The 16,174-nt window shown below is 43.2% G+C and overlaps 1 long non-coding RNA gene across 1 annotated transcript; it reads right to left on the bottom strand.

The window, feature by feature from the left end:
- Positions 1-300: 300 nt before the first annotated feature.
- Positions 301-8,784, bottom strand: LOC119870712. Its single transcript, XR_005353424.1, has 2 exons — positions 7,057-8,784; positions 301-733 (listed from the first exon to the last, which is right to left on the bottom strand). It is a non-coding gene; the product is annotated as an uncharacterized LOC119870712 (long non-coding RNA).
- Between the last annotated feature and the right edge of the window lie 7,390 nt (positions 8,785-16,174).

The raw sequence follows: 16,174 nt of genomic DNA, 5'->3' as shown, positions 1-16,174 counted from the left end.
GGGGACAGGTATCAGGAGGCTATCATGGTTATCTGCGTGACAAATGTCAGTGAACCAACCTGGGAGGCCAGCAGTGGGTTGCAGGGAAAAAGACAAATTAGAGGCATTTATTTATTTATTTATTTATTTATTTATTTATATTTTTATTTATTTTTATTTTTATTTTTTTAAATTAGAGGCATTTAAAAAGAGAGTGCTGAGTGCAAAAAAATGAAGGACGAGAAGCTGCAAGTGAGAAAAAGACGATGTTAAAGACAATTTTTGGGGGAAAAAAAGGTAAAATCATGACTCATAAGGATATAAAATGAACACATGTTAAAGATTTTATTTTACTCGTAAAGAAGAAGCCAGGCAGATGTTATAAGTGGTTCCAGGGAGAAATTGAAAAATAGACACATTTATAGATGAGGAATATTGAAATGAATGCCCAAATGGTAGCAAAACTAGCTTCTTCCCCAGTGAAGAGAATTCAGCCGACCTCTACAAGATAGAGCGGGATCTGCACGTCTACAGCTAAGAATTATCTGCCTCTGTTACGTACGATGTACAGGCTTGTACAGCAGGCCGCATGCAGTCGGAGTACTCAGAGCTGTGTCCTCTAGACAATGCACAGTTTTCCCTGGAAGCACCAATTCCTCCTTGCAGCAGGATGACTCCGTGATGTCTGACTTGGACACCCAGAGGGGTGGTTGTGACGTGTGTGTTCAGGGGATCTATATCCCAGGAGGAGGTTCTGGAAATGGAAGGAAGAGGGGCTAACCAATGAACTTGGTCACATTTCAGGAGCTAACACCTGATGGGCAAACACGTAAAGATATGAAGGAGCTACTGAGAGGAGGGATTAACACAAAGGGCTAAATGTCTAAGGTTAGGAGTGGTTGTCCTGCTCTGATTTCAAGGCTAAAAGACCTGGGGCTCAATGGCTTCAGATTTCGGGGAGGCATTGCTGGAAGAGCCTCTCCTGCTCTCTACCACATTTGACCTTTATGAACACCGTTTTACAGAAGGTTCTGTGTACAACACCATGGTATATTCCACACAGATCTTGCCTGGAAGGAACTTCCAGTGTGGCTGTTTCAAATTTGGAACGCATTTTTCACTGGAAAGAATGTCACCCACATGACCACTTTCCAACCCAACAACTATTGCCCTGTTTGAAGACTCCTCAATACAGGAATGGCTTAAAAAAAAAAAAAATACAGGAATGGCTTTCCAAACCCAAAGTGGCAAATGTGAAGTGCAAAGATTGCCAAAAGACATATACACATATACAGATTATTTCTAAAAATTAAGTTGGTTTTATGACTTCCATGTATTGAAAGTAAAATAAAACTGAGTGCAACTTGTGGCTGCCCTGGAAATTTTAGATCATACGGTTAGATGCAGGGTGGGTTGGAGTGGGAGGGGGTGGGTGGAGAGCACACAGTATAAGACAATTTCTACAGACTAAAATTTCAGTTTGTCAAAAGGGATGACTGAGTAAAGAATAAGCCAGTTTGAGTCAAAGGCTCTCAATGTCCCTTGATGTTTCCACAGTAAATGAATCTCTGAAGAAAGGACAGATTTTGGTTTTGTTATAAACACTAGCGGTGCTCCAACATTTAATAGCATATACTGCACTTTGTGTTTGTTTGTTTTTACTAAGTAAAGCAATGTGGTGTATTAGTAGTAATTAAATATAACCAGAAAAGAGGAAGATGAATGAGAGTAGCAGTGGTTTGTGTAGATTCTGGAAGGATTCTATGTTTTTCGGCCTTTGTTCTTCTCCATTCCTCATAGTGTTATCAGAACCTTACAAACAGCCCCATCCCTCCCCTTTCTGTGAAGCTCTTAAATAGATGTTGTCTGGGTGCTTCTAGTTGTCCATCGTAGGTTCTGGGTCCTGAACCCAGCCACATAGACCTGGCTTCTAAAGGCATTAGAGTTCAAGGCCTATGAACAAGACCCACCTTGCTCTGGCCAGTCCCTTTCTCAAAGCCCTAACCTGGAGATTAGGACCCTGTCCCTGCTGAAGTACTTCTCTGAGGTCAGCTGCCGAACTTGCTGGACTTTGAGCACTACCTCCACCACTCTCTGCGGCCGGGCTCTGCTTGCTTATTGGAACATCTCGACCTCTGGGGTCAGGCCTACCCACTCACCCCATGCTGAGTACCACCAGGACTCTAGCCTGCACTTGTATCCTTCAGATGCTCTGCCCTGGACTCTACACCAAACCTCAGCTCAACATCAGCTGCTGGGTTGCTGCCAAGCAGAAACACGGCCATGGTGGCCAAGTCCCATGACTGACTCTGTCCAGCCCACTTCTACACATTGCTGGGTCATGCCTGTCTTCACTCTGAAAATCCAGTTAACTCAGGGTTGGAGCACCGCTAGTATTTATATCAAAACCAAAATCTGTCCTTTCTTCAGAGATTCATTTACTGTGGAAACATCAAGGGACATTGAGAGCCTTTGGCTCAAGCTGGCTTATTCTTTACTCAGTCATCCCTTTTGACAAACTGAAATTTTAGTCTGTAAAAATTGTCTTATACTGTGTGCTCTCCACCCACCCCCTCCCACTTACGTTCTGAAGATTCTTGGTCTCCAACATCAACAACCTTGCAGAGCTTTACTTTCCACAATTTGTGTTATACAGATGTACTGTTTAGTTTTATAAAAATAATTTTAAATCAAGTATTCACCCCTCTTCTCCCCGACATTAGAAATCACTGTTCCCCACACATGGATGTTTGTGTGCTCATGTGTGTGCTTATCGATAACATTACATTGGCAGTGGTTCAACTCCCCTTAATCTTCCTTTCCATAATAATATCAGAGACACCTCCAAAGTGCCAGGTCCTATGCTAAGGGCCTTATATGCACTCTCATTCAGTCTTCCTCAGGCCCATGAAATAGGTCCTCTGATTAGTCCTAATTGTTGCGTGAGAAATAGGAGGCTTAGGGAGAGAAGCAATTTGCCAAGTGTCACATTTCAGGGGGGTGGGCAGAGCAAGATCTGAATTGAAGCCAGGTGCCTGTGGGTGTTCTAAATCTCAGCCTTATCATGGCTCGGGCACAGAGAGGGTCCTAAACGCATGCTTGTCCAGTGAATGAATGCATAACTCCTACTTACTTAGGATTTAACACCAGCTAGAGCAGATTATACATCTGTTTTGTACCAGCCACTGTGCTTTGACATGAAGTGGTTTATCTAAGATAATACCCCTAATTAAAAATTAGAAAACAATCATCATCAGAACCAAGTCTAGAATACACTTTTTATTTTATTATTATTATTATTATTATTTAATAAAACTGCTGGGGCATCTGGGTGGTTCAGTTGGTTAAACATCTGCCTTTGGCTCAGGTCCTGATCCCAGGGTCCTGGGATGGAGCACTGAGTCAGGGTCCTTGCCCAGCGGGGAGCCTGCTTCTCCTTCTCCCTGTCCTCCACTCGCGCTTGCTCTCTCTCAGATAAATAAATGAAGTCTTTAAAAAAAATAAAAAATGCCCTGGTGACTCAGTTGTCCTTTTTGGCTTGGAAAGGGAATGATAAAGATGAAGTTAGAGAAAAGAGTCTGCTCTTTAGTATAACGGAGGAAAACTGAAAAGGAAAAAAAAATCAAAGAGGATGTATAGTAACCCACAGGATGTTAGACCTACAAGTGATTAAATTCAGGTCAGGTGACAAGAAGGAAGCCCCTGTTTCCTCTTCAGGTAGTTTAAAATATCCCTCCCCTTGCCAAAGCTCATGGGGATCCCAAATTACACCAGAGAATGGCTACTGCGGGCAATGCCCAAGTGCTCTGGCTCTGGAACCAGCCCTGCATGGCTTCAGATTTCATCTCCACCCACTCACGGACTATTTGGCTTTGATGAAGGACAACAACACCCACCTTACAAGATTAGGTCTAAAACCAAGCATAGTTTCTTGGCATTCGATACATAGTAGCTACTGTACTTGTTATTAATTATGACTACTTACTAATTAAATATGCAATGAAATTTTAAAAGCATTTTGAAGAGAAACAAAGCCTCCTGTGGAGGTCAGTTGACAAAGACCCATTATTCAAAGTACACTTGACATATTTGCAGAAGCAGAGAAAGCAGCCACTCCTGAGAGCCCTAAAACCAAGAAATGAATATTCCTACCCAGATGTCCTGGGGCAAGCCAATATGGTACAACCAATCAAATAGACAAAAATATCTCCAGACCTGGAGAAGAAGCAAATTCCAGGCCAGAATCATTTCCTTGTTGACACTAATTAAGAGTTCAAGCCAGTTCCTCAGTGAAGAGGAATTATTTGTAGGAGGACTCATTATATATGTCTGATAGTTCCTCACATAGAACACCTGAGAATAATCACTATTACAGAGTGTGGTTTCAGTCACTTCCAAATTATTATTTTTTTTTTTATAAGATCTGGAGTTAAAAAAAAAATCTGGAGTTTATCCCTACAGGTATTCATTCTGTCAGAGGTACCTCCTGTGGAGTTGACTTGCCTCTCCCAGTCAAGGTCCTATCGCAGAGGGGAAAAACTAGCTCAGCTTATTTCTGACTTGGAGTGAGACAAGTTGCATGGTGTAGGGGTGGAAAATTTTTCCCTTCTTCTCTTCTAGGTTCTTTGCCTGTTCAAACAATTAAAATGACGTAGGGCAGATTAACAGGAGAACAACAAATTTAATCGCATATAATCAGGATCTCCATAAAGATATGGAGACTCAAGAGGCAGTCAGGTAGTTGAGGCTTATATAACATCTTGAGCTGAGGAGAGGGATGAGGGAAGGGGACACAATGGAGAAGGAAGGGAGAAGACAGGTTTGAAAAACAAAGATGGCCCTATTATGTCCAGAAATTTTTTCAGTTGAGAGCAATCTCTGCTAATACAGACTCCCTTTCCATTGGAAATTTAGCCAGTCAAGGGGGAGGTACACAGTTTTCCCTGAATCTGCTGGATTTTGATTGCCCTCAGCTCAAAATAATTCTTGTGCTACGGTGGCATATTTTGGGGAGATTTGTTCTGAACTCTTTCAATAGTCATGGGAGAAAGATCACCTAACGGTGAAATTCATGAAGCAGTCAGGGGGATAAAGTCCTTTTTTTATACCTTCCTCTCTGGGATTCCCATATTCAATCTATTATCAGGTCCTGTCAGTTCTCCCATCTCCATCACCCTCCTTCCTCCCTTGCTCCATTTTTATGGCAACACCTCTCCCCCTTGCTTCCTTCAAACCAGTTCTCCATTCAACAGAGTGATCCCTTTAAACCTGAACTCATCTCATGCACTGCATTGCTTTGATTCTTTGATTAGTAAAAACCCTGGAGTTCTTGCGTGGCCAGGTGGCTCATGCTCATTCTTATCCCTTACCCTGGACTTCTTCCCATTTGTCAGACAGGCCCTCATACAGCCCCGTCCCTTTTCCTGGAAATTCATTTTTTCCTACTTTCTAGATCCAACCTAATCTCAGGTCCTATCTCTAGTCACTTCCTTAGGAAGGCTTTTCCCAACCACCCCAGTTTAAATTAGTATCAATTTTTAAAAATATTTTATTTATTTATTCATCAGAGACACAGAGAGAGAGAGAGATGCAGAGACACAGGCAGAGGGAGAAGCAGGCTCCCTTCAGGGAGCCCGACGTGGGACTCGATCCTGGGATCCCAGGATCACAACCTGAGCCAAAGGCAGAGGCTCAACCACTGAGCCACCCAGGCGTCCCTCTCGTTTCTTTCCTTAATATCATTCATCATAATTTGTAATTTGTGTGTGTGTACACATGCACATATGTGTATGTATGTGTATATACAACACACACATACAGATACTTCTATTTTTCAGTACTTGTCTCTGCTTTAAGACTAAATTCTCTGGAGGTAGGAACCATGTCCTGTAGTCACTACCAGGCACCCAGAACCTTGCACAATGTATGTGACATGAAAGGAGTCAATAAATATGTGCTAAACAACTGGATAAATTCCTTGAAAAGGAGACAGAAAAAGGCAGGGATGAGCAGCTCCTAGCATTAACTACCAAGATAATGATTCTCCTAGGAGAGGAGGCAATATTTAACCAGCTGTCAACAGATGCAGGAAATTTGAAAACCAAGTCTTTTTTATTTGAAACAAATTCTACAGGCTTTCTTTAACCATTTAGTATACTACACACAATCGAGAATTTGAAAGAACACTAAAATGAAGCAATGCCATCACAATTCACAGGTGTAAATCCTTTATGTGCACATTTCTCATGCTTATAAACTCAGAAGAGGAGAGGATTTGATGGCCAGGACACAGAAATTGCTCCTGAGAAACAGCTACATGCCGTTGATTTCTGTGTTTCCTGAGCTGTCTCACCAACAATAGGCTATTTTTGCCTCAGCTTATGAGTGCTAACCCAACACCCTAGATCTCATTGTTTTTATTGTTATTATTTTAAAGATTTATTTATTTTAGAGAGAGAGAGAGTACACATGTGCCTGTGCCGGAGGGGAAGGGAGGGGCAGAGGAAGAGAGAGAGAGAGAGAATCTTGAACAGACTCCTGCTGAGTGTGGAGCCCAACACAGGGTGTGGAGCCCAACACAAGGTGTGGAGCCCAACACAGAGCTCCATCCGACAAACCCGAGGTCACGACCTGAGCCAAAACCAAGAATTGGATGCTTAACTTACTGAGCCACCCAGCTGCCCCAGATCTCACTGTTTTTAATGGGTGGCTTTGATGCTAATTTACATTCTACTCCTGTTACTGACAGACTTGGAAGCCAGCAGTGGTAAGTGCAGGCAATGTTTAGAACGCAGGATTCGGGCCCATGAAGGTGGTGACAATGATTCCCTTCCAAGAACCTTAAAAAAAAAGAGAATTCTTTCCCCAATCCCTGACCAATGGTTCTTTATTCCAGAAGCTATTAATTTTCTATACTCCCACCATGGGAAAATGTTTGGTCTCAAGGGAAACAAGCCAATTAAGCAGTTGCTTAAGGGTGAAACCAAAATAAGTTAGGAAATTTTAATGGTTCCACTAATTGTTTCTCCTGAAATCTAACGAGGAGGACACTCAGATGGAAATTTGGCAGATACATACCATCACTGGCAGCCATGGAATGCAGTGACATATAGCCTGATGCAATCCAGCAGTCCGAGGCCAGGAAGGACTCTGCCCTCTAATAATGATTTGGGGGACATAAGGTAGAAAATGTGTTAAGCTGCAGAGAGCACATTAGGTATTAGGTAAGCTGGGAGCACATGGGCTGTTGGAGCCCGGTTATCCAAGTCCGTGGTCTGCTGTCTCCTTCATGTGATGGGGTCTCACAAGGAAGAGGGCTTTGGCCCACTTTTGCTTCATGGAACATTCTCAACCTGCTGGACCTCTCATTATCTTCACTGATTTCTTGGAAGTCCAACCCTGCCGAGGCTCTGCAGGGGTTAGGATCACAGTGGTAGGATATGTTCAGAATGCAGTGGAATGAAAAGCTGTGCAACTTTCCAAAATGTTCCAATGAAATGGAAAAGAAAATTAAAAATTTAAGCCTCTTACAATGTAAATAGTGCCAAGCACGCCTTGCAATTTGGATACTCTTGCCTATTAAAAAAAAGAAGAAGAAGAAGAAGAAGAAGAAGAAGAAGAAGAAGAAGAAGAAGAAGAAGAAGAAGAAGAAGAAGGAGAAAGAAGAGAAGAAATCCAGAAAACTGAGCATGTATGAGATGAAGTACAAAGAATACTTAGAGTACTGAGGTAGAAAAAAAAAAAAGAAAGAGTACTGAGGTAGAAGTTGAGGGAGACCATGATTCTACTCCCAGTGAGGCATGATCAGCTCACACCATAACCTGGGGCCTCACTGTTCTTACTGAGTTTAATGTCACCCACCCTCCTCCTCCCATGAAGTTGCTCATGAGTTCTCAGTTCAAATCATCTGGATAACCCTAAGAGTGTCTTGAAAAGCATGAAATAAGGATCCAAGGGTGGCTCAGTGGTTTAGCGCCGCCTTCAGCCCAGGGCCTGATCCTGGCTGGAGACCCGGGATCCAGTCCCACATCGGGCTCCCTGCACGGAGCCTCCTTCTCCCTCTGCCTAGGTCTCTGCCTCCCTCTCTGTGTCTCTAATGAATAAATATATAAAATCTTAAAAAAAAAAAGTTGAAAAGCATGAAATATTTCTGTAAATGCTGTTATTAACCAATTAGCCCTGCCTGAACTGGAGGGACGAGAGAGTACAAGGTTTCAGGACACTCCCACCTGCCTCCTCTCAAAAGGCATAATTTCTCATATTGTAGGAAGGAAAACTGTGATTCTTGTCTCATCAGCCTGTTGCAGCATTTTTTTCTTGCTGTAACCAATCTCTGATACTCATGCGGTGTCAGGCTTCCATCTTAATAGAGTAGGTCTCTCTCTCACCAGGCTACCTGCAGAAATCTCTGAAGGCAGCGCTCAAGCGTCCTCGCTTTTCTCCAACCCATTCAGGATTAAATGCTTCTTCTAGGGGCGCTTGGGTGGCTCAGTCGGTTGAGCATCTGACTCTAGATTTCGGCTCAGGTCATAATCCCAGGGTTGTGGGATCGAGCCCCGCATCAGGCTCCCTGCTGGGTGTGGAGCTTGCTTGGGATTCTCCTTCTCCCTCCAATAAAACAAAATAAATAAAATTAAATAAATAAATGCTTCTTCCAAAGTGAATCCACATCCCGGAGCTCAACATCTATTCTGCATGTCATTTTTCATGCCTTGTGCATCTGTGTATCCTGCTAGGCTGGGGAGGAACCTGGGGACCCAAGACAATGTCTTCTTTGACTTTGGTTCTTTCAGATTGGCCAGCCTGGTGTCTGGCATGTAGTAGGAACATGATCACATTTTCCCTTAGTTGAGCATAATTGTCTTTTTTCCTTTTTTTTTTTTAACACAATTCTTTTGAGTTCTGGGCATAACAGCTAAAAGCAATATTTTGCTGCTTCACAATTGGAAAACTGGAAATTTGCCACTGAGGTGAACAGAAATTTCCACACGGTTATTTTTCTTCTTCAGCATTAGGAAAGCAGTGTTTCCTGACAAATACTATTCTGTGTGATGAAAGAATCGTAGAGCTGGAGCAGGAATGTGTGTGGGACAAACAACATTTGTTATTGTGACTTTACACAAATCAAAAGGGACTTTTTTGGCTTCTCTCACCCAGGTGGCTTTCCACAGCTCACTTATTTAATGCTTCTGCAGCCAAAAAATGTAGTCCTCTTGTTGCTTAGCTTTTCCACATACATTCAATATTTACAGGATTTCCAAAATTCTTATCCACTTAAAAATAATACATTTTGATGAAAATTTTGGTAACAATGAAATTGTAGACTATGTGTACTATGATTCGCTTGTTGTTTACGAATAATAAGGTTTGGAAACATACATAGTCAACCATCAATTCAGTGAGAGGAGAAAAGGAAAACTATGGATGAATTTTACTTTTTAATTTACTTACATGTTTTTTTTCTGCATAATATGAAAAACTAAAATTAAAGACTTAATACATGATAGACACTGTTTTAAGTGTTGCCCATGTATTGAGTCTTTTAGGTTTTATTATTATCCTCATTTTATAAAGAGGAAACTGGGGATCCCTGGGTGGCTCAGCAGTTTAGTGCTTGCCTTGGGGCCAGGGTGTGATCCTGGAATCCCGGGATCGAGTCCTGCATCGGGCTCCTTGCATGGAGCCTGCTTCTCCCTCTGTGTGTCTCTGCCTCTCTCTCTGTGTCTCTCATAAATAAATAAATAAATAAATTAATTAATTAATTAATTAATTTTAAAAATCTTTAAAGATAAAAAAATAAAAAATAAATAAAGGAGGAAACTGAGGCGCAAACAGGATGGGAACCTGCCCGAAGTCACACAGTAGTAAATGACGGAGCTACAGCCTGGCCCTGGAGCCAATTTCAGAATCCAAACTCTTAATCATTATGCTGTATTGCTCTATATTCTGTACTAATCATAAAAGACTATGAAGAATTACCTAGTGCTAATAATCTAAATATCTTGGCTGAGCCATGTGACCTCGGTGGAGTCATTCAACTCCTCAGGACAATGTAGAGTAGGATTTGACGTTGGCCCAAAAGAGACCTGGCCTTTGCCGTTGGGTTCTAGGAAGTAATTGCTATAGGGATGTTGTGGTTTAGAGTGGGGGGCTGGCCATCCCAGCAAGACCAACAATGTGATTTAGGGTAGGGGCTTTAGGTCATGCCCAGAGGGCTGGAGACTAGCACGGAGATCCACCACATGGGCAATTAATCAATCATGCCTATGTAATGGAACTCCAATAAAAACTCTGAAGCCCAAGGTTTGGATGAGCTTCCCTGGCTGGAAATTCTCCATGTGTATCATCCACTCGTCCATGCCAGGAGATTGATGTGTCCTGACTCCATGGGAAGAGACCAACAGAAGGTTTGCATTTGGAACCCTCCTGGGCTCCACCCTGTCTCTTCCTCTGACCATTGTATCTTATCTATATCCTTTCTCTGTAATAAGCCATAACCGTGAGTATATAGCTTTCAGTGAGCTCTGTGAGTCTTTCTAACAAATTATTGAATCTGAGAGTGACCTTGCAGTTGGTGTCGGAAGTGCAGGATACCCTTGTATGGAGACTGCCTTCTTTAACCAGATCGTTGGTCCTAGGTCCACCCAGTGCCTCAGTATCCTCATAGTCTCAGTAGAATTATAAAGCCTGTTGTTTCCCAAATCCCAACTCATCAGGCCCAAGTGGTTGGACCTCACTTGACATTGTTTTGACTACTTGTAAAGTGAGGGCACCTGTTGCCCACTTTAGTCTCGTGTGGAGACCATCAGCCCTACACTCATCACTCCACAGACTCCAACCACTTTAGTTCATGACAACAGGTCCTGCTTCATGTCTTCACCAAAAGTAATAATATCAACAACCACCTTTATTTATTTTTCCAGGCAACATGTTCATCATCATCTTATTTGATCCTCACGATGGCTCAACAAATTAGGTACCATTATTTGCCCATTTTTTTAAAGGATTATCTCTTTTAGAGAGAGAAAGCTCAAGCAGGAGGGTCAGAAGGAGAGGGAGAGAGAATCTTTTTTTTTTTTTTAAGATTTTATTTATTTATTCATGAAGGACACAGAGGAGAGAGACAGAGGCAGAGACATAGGCAGAGGAAGAAGCAGGCTGTATGCCGGGAGCCTGATGTGGGACTTGATTCCAGGTCTCCAGGATCATGCCCTGGGCTGAAGGCAGGTGTTAAAGTGCTGAGCCACCCAGGGATTCCCCAGGGAGAGAGAATCTTAAGCAGACTCCGCACTGGGTACTGAGCCCAACACGACCCTGAGATCATGACCTGAGCCAAAACCAAGAGCTAGGCGCTTAACTGACTGCCTCACCCAGGCACCCCTGGCCATTTTTTTTAGAGCAGGAAAGTAAACCGTAAGGCATTTAAGTAATTTACCCCTGAAAACATAGTGCGGTGGACAGAATAATCATTCCCCAAAGATATATACCGCCTAATCCTCAGAACCTGTGTAGGTGTCACCCTCATGGCAAAGAGACTCTGCCTATGTGATTAAGTTAAGGATCTTGAGATGGGGAGGTTATCCTGGATTTTTCAGGCAGGTCCAACATAGTCAGAAGGATTCTTAGAAGAGGTAGGCAGGAGGGCAGGAGGGCCAGTGTGATCATGGAAGCAGAGATTGCAGTGATGGGAGGAAGAGACCACAAACCAGGGAATGCAGGTGGCCCCTAGAAGCCAGCAAAGAAAGGAACAGGTTCTCCACTAGAGCCTCCAAGAAAGAATGCAGCCCTACTAACACCTCAATTTTAGAACTCCAGCACTGTAAGATAACACATTTGTGTTGTTTTAAGCTACTAAGTTTGTGGTGATTTGTTCTTGTAGCAAGGAGAAACTAATGCACATTGCTATTCAGTGGTTGATCAGGGATTTGAACTCAAGCAGTCTGCCTCCAAGGATCAGCTTGTACCTCAATATTCCCCTCTCCAGTCATCAGCCACATCAGATCTGGAATCTTACCAACATTTTCAACATCCAGTGGTTCCAGTTCTTCTCTGCAGCTTCCAGGGAGACCACAAAGTTCTGGAGTCCTGCAGCCAATATGGAGATGAGGAGGTTGGCAGTGTCAGGCTGGCCCGGTTGCTCAGGTTCACTGAACCTATTTCCTCCCTTATAAGATGGGAACAATGATGGTGTAGGCCCTGTGGGGCTTTTGAAAGGATTTAATGAAACAGCCCAAGTAAATCACCGAATACAATGCCTGGTGTAGAAAAACACACTAAAAATATATTATTCTCTTAAAACTTTATTGAGTGTTTAATATAATCTTCTAGCCTTTTTGCTAGGGAGTTTGAACTTCAGAATTTGGGTTTGCAATAGACCCTCACAGGGATTTGTAAACAGAAAAAAAAAAGGATTTCTTCAGTTTTATAGAATGCTTTAGGTTTAATGTCCAGTTATTAGCTGATGTTTCAGAATAAGTAACATAGTGGTTGGATAGGGTCTCTCAGAAATTCACGTCCGTCCAAAACCTCAGAATTTGACCTTATTTGAAAATAGGATCTTTGTAGATGCAATCAAGGGAAGGATTGAAATAAGATCATACTGGATTCGGGTGGGCCTTAAATCCAGTGACAGTATCCTTATAAGAGACAGAAAGCGACATTGCTGGCAACTACAAGCCAGGGAGAAGCAAGGAAGGATTTTTCTCCAGTCTTCAGACACTTTGATTTCAGACTTGTAACCTCCTGAACTGTGACGGCCTAAGTCTCCATTGTCTTAAGCCCTCTGGTTTATGATTCTTTGTTACATCGGCCCTAGGAAATTAATACAAACGGAGGTTTGGGGTGCCCCTCATGTTTCCCACTTGGAATGGTTCTTCGTCCTCACCACTTTGCAGCATGTGAGCTGCAGCAAGACAACAAGAACAGTAAAAGAGAAAAAATGAGTAGGAAATATCAGAAAGGGAGACAGAACATGAGAGACTCGTAACTCTGGGAAACGAACTAGGGGTGGTGGAAGGGGAGGTGGGCAAGGGGTGGGGGTGACTGGGTGACAGGCACTGAGGGGGGCACTTGATGAGCACTGGGTGTTATTCCATATGTTGGCAAATTGAACACCAATAAAAAATAAATTTATACAAAAAAATAAAAAAATAAAACCTCACATTCATAGAGGAAAAAAAAAAGTAATGCAAAACCAATAAGGATTTCTCCTCCAGTGTTGAAAGCACTCTCCACGGGAGGGGAGTAGCAGAAGGGCTACCCTGATGCTCATCAGGTGGGTGACCTCGAAAGGTAAGGAATAACTTTCTGAGGTTCCATTTCCTCAAAGGGAACTGGTTGAACAAAACATCCTTGAGGTTCCCTAAACAATAGGATTATTTAGCAGACAATGGCCTTATAAGCCCAAAAAGAAGACGCAAGAGAATTTGAAGAACCCTTAGAACCCAACGTACAAATGCTTAGAGCCCATGTGTTACCTAGGGCTTCGGTCAGAGTAGGATTTTGGTCCTGCCACTGCCTACTTTGCAGGTCTGATGTAGCAGGTGGGGCCCAACAACAGACTGTCCTTTTAGATGCGGACACATCCTCTGAACTTGGTAGGCTGTAATGGTCCTAAGGGCTACTCACATCAACATTAGCATCTCAGGAAAAAGCCCTGGATATGTTGCACTCTGCATCTGCCTACTAGGCAAACACAAAGCGCTCGCTTCACTAACTCCTGCTGCAAATCATGATCCTCAAGGTCTCCCCTGGGTGGAACACGTTGTCTCCCAGCCTTCCTGGGAAGCCACTCCACTCAGCAGGTTGGATCTTGCCTGCTCAACTTACAGGCGCTCAATACAAGGTTAGAGGAGATTTAATTAGAGAGAAAAATATAATCTTTCAATCTTTAGATTGCATATCAAGGATCAAAGTCTCCAAAAACTCTCCCTGGCTGTTTGCATGAGCTCATTGGCAACAGGGAAGAAACCAAGGTGAGGAAGAGTTGATTTCGGTTCTGGCCCACGTTAAAGTTGCTCTGTTTCAGTCCCAGATCCTCAGCCTGGGTTTACTGCTTCCACAGCAACGTCATTTCTCCCCTTTCCCCCAAATCCCCGGTCCACAGCAACCAGCAAGCGGTGAGCTTTGTTTTGTTTGTATTCTTGTACAGCTCAACTATTTCATGTCCTTTAACGCGTTCTACCTGCAGGATCGGTTGAAGTCACCAGTATATTACTACTTCCTTGTAGGTTATTAAAACTTTTTCGACTCTATTTTCCTGCTTAAGGAAAATAAAGTAACCAATAATATGTCTGCTTACACAGAAGGAAAAAAGTGAGAATATTGGGGCACCTGGGTGGCTCAGTGGTTGAGCATCTGCCTTTGGCTCAGGGTGTGATCCTGGGGTCCTGGGGTGGGTCCTGCATTGAGCTCCCTGCAGGGAGCCTGCTTCTCCCTCTGCCTGTGTCTCTGCCTCCCTCTGTGTGTCTCTCATGAATAAATACATAAAATCTTAAAAAAGAAGAGAGAGAATATTGATGTTGGTACATTGCTCCAGGTGGAGCCGGGCGGAAACCTGAAGATTCTGGAAAAATCACGTGAAGGCAGACTTTAAAAAAAGCGATTCAAGTGCTATTCCTAACTCCTTGAAGTTTCTAACCAACAGGTTGAAACTCAAGACAGGTTCAAGTAAAAGAAAAGATATAAAAGCAAATGGTCGAACAAAAGTGCCTCAGAAGGAAGACATACAGGGAGTGAAAATTCAACAATTGCTTCCAAGTGAGGATGGGGCTGAAGGGGCCAGGACATTTGGGGACAGAAAGCATGGATTACAGGAAGGGGAGGGGACTCTGCTGCAGGGGACATGATCCCTGGTGCCTTGTTCTTCAAACGTTATTAACTAGACAGGGGTAACTGGCACGTGTCCTCTCTGGGAGCAGCAGGAGCCCCGCGGAGAGGTGGGGCCCCAACCAGCTCTCTCTTTCCCCTTGACCTCTCTCTCTCTCTTAGGTAGGATTCAAAACCGGTACACGGTACACTCCCCATGCTGCCCCAGCTCCACCGAATCTCAGAAGAAAGCCCAGGTTACACAAAGACTCCTGTGGTTCTCAAATCTAGATGCCAAAGTAGGCCAGGCAGCAGCCAGCAGGGCCTGGTGACTAATTTATCAGTGCTCTGAGGATCATTTTTGAAGATATAAATGAATGTCACTCCTTGAGCCCCACAGCTCCCCAAATATGAATCACGGGGCTAATCCAGCACAGGGCTCCGGGCAGTGTGGGCTGTATTATTTGTCCTGGGCCCAAGGGAGAAAGCAATGATATATTTAAAGCAGGGTGTTTTCAGTGAGAGCATTAACACAGTGAATTATTTGGAGAATGCAAATGAAGGAACAGTGAAAGTGACCTTGAGTTCTGTATTTCAAACGAAGTTCCCTGTTAGCTAATTGAGAACATCAGGAGCAGAGGTTACAGATGTTCTGTTTATTAAACAGAAAACATTAACAACTCGGTTGTACATTGAAACACACTAAAGACATGAAAACAAGCACAGGGCAAAGGGGAAAAGTTCAGTAAACTTCTCCTGAACTATTACTACTACTATTTCTTCTTTTTTTTAGTACTATCTCCACCCTGGCATTTTTCAACTATAAGTCAAAGAAGAAATCCATAAGAGGATTTTTTTTACAGCTGTTTTTAGCCCTACAAAGTTGGCAGTGTTAATGGAATCCACTCTACGAACTGCCTGTTGAGATACAAAGCTATAGGTCAAATCTTGGAGAAAGATGGTAGAAAGAGGCCATTCCTTGGGGGAATAGCAGGGAGAGGGATGATTAGAGCTACAGGGGACATTTCCGTTTTAGGGGAAAGGAAAAGGAGAATGAATTCAAATGACTTGCCCATGAGAGTGGTGGAGATACCTCTAGCACTTAGACTCTTGGCTATGCACAGGACATTAGTTGTCACTTACCACCTTTATCAAGTTTGGGCAGGCTACAGAGAAAATGGAAGAATGCCATCGCAAAGTTGCCTCTGGGTAACTGTGAGCCAGCTACAGCAATCACATCCCAGCCATTGGCAAATGTGGCTTACATTAAAGTCTTCGCCTACAGGACTGAAGTGTTACCTGCACCTGGGACCCAAGCACTTCCCATACTACCCCAAAACGTCTTCTGCAGCAGGTTGAAGTCTGCCCCGCCCCCCATTTCATCCAGACC

Source organism: Canis lupus, chromosome 1, assembly GCF_011100685.1.
Source record: "Canis lupus familiaris isolate Mischka breed German Shepherd chromosome 1, alternate assembly UU_Cfam_GSD_1.0, whole genome shotgun sequence".
NCBI lineage: Eukaryota > Metazoa > Chordata > Mammalia > Carnivora > Canidae > Canis > Canis lupus.
Note: the sequence above shows the minus strand (reverse complement) of the source record. Positions and strands in the feature narration are given on the sequence as shown.